The sequence below is a fragment of the Myotis davidii genome, unplaced genomic scaffold, assembly GCF_000327345.1.
Source record: "Myotis davidii unplaced genomic scaffold, ASM32734v1 scaffold1207, whole genome shotgun sequence".
Lineage (NCBI taxonomy): Eukaryota > Metazoa > Chordata > Mammalia > Chiroptera > Vespertilionidae > Myotis > Myotis davidii.
In genome coordinates, this window is record NW_006299386.1 from 302369 (window position 1) to 303615 (window position 1247).

The window sequence follows — 1247 nt, forward strand, 5'->3', positions numbered from 1 at the left end:
TGAAGTAGCTGTTTTGAACAGACTATTAGGAACATGAAATGTAGCTGAAATGTAACCAACCAGATGCTAGTGCTTGAATACAGCAAATAAAAAAAAAAGATTGCTTTGCTATTAGAAAGGTAACATAAATTTCTCATATATGTCATTCAGTGCTGCCAAGAGACTCACAGAGGAAGATTCGGATTTTTTATGGGTGCTTTTTAATTATTCTTATGTTCCATGTTTCATTTAATTTTAGTTGGTGGTGCTCAGAGAGAATTTGGGGAGATTAAATGTTTCATCTCTAAAGTCCATATCAATCAGACCTTTGAACTTACTGAAAACAAACGAACAAACAAACAAAAAAAATAATGCTACAGATAGTAATGCTATAATATTGCTTCTATAGGAACTAAAGATGTTTCTCTTCCTTTGTACAAATATTTCCTTTCAGCAGAGACTTTACTTTGCAATCAATGAAAATTTATGATTTAGAAATGAATCCTTGAGCACAGATGACTTTAGATCAATAAAGTGATTACATGTGATATTGTAATGGTAGATACCTGATATATAGTTGCCAAAACCCATTGAATATGAAATGCAAAGAGTGAACTCTAGTTAATGTAAACTAGGGACTTTAATTAATAATAACATATCAATATTGGCTCAATAATGACAGCAAATGTACACATTGCTCAAGGATGCTAACAGTAAGGGAAACAGGGACGGTGGTAAGGAGATGCCTCTGTATTTTCTTCAAACCTAAAGCTGCTCGTTAATTCATTAACTTAAAAGAAATAAATATCCCTTTTAGCTGATAGGCACTTTTCTGTAAACACTGTAGACAGGCTCAATATCTACTCTGGATTATGTGGTTTTATTGACTGCTACACAGAATGGGACCTCATGAATGTGGATGATTCAGATTGAAAAAAAAAAGGCAAGAATTTTTCTCTGAAATACTATATTTCATTAGAAATGTCAGCATTTATTTTCTTTATATAAAAGTTCTAAATATATATTTTGAAAGCACAGCTGCATTTTTTGACATTTATAAGATACAGACTAATCCTTGCTATGGGCTGATTTGTGTGCCTCCCATAAATTCATATCTTGAAAACCTAACCCTCAATATGACATGGTTGAAGATGAGGCTTTTGGGAGGTAATCATGTCTAGATGAGATTATGTGGAACCCTCAGGATGGGGTCTCATAAAAAAAAGAAACCCTTAGAGAGTTTGCTTTTCCCCTTCCCTTCCCTTCTC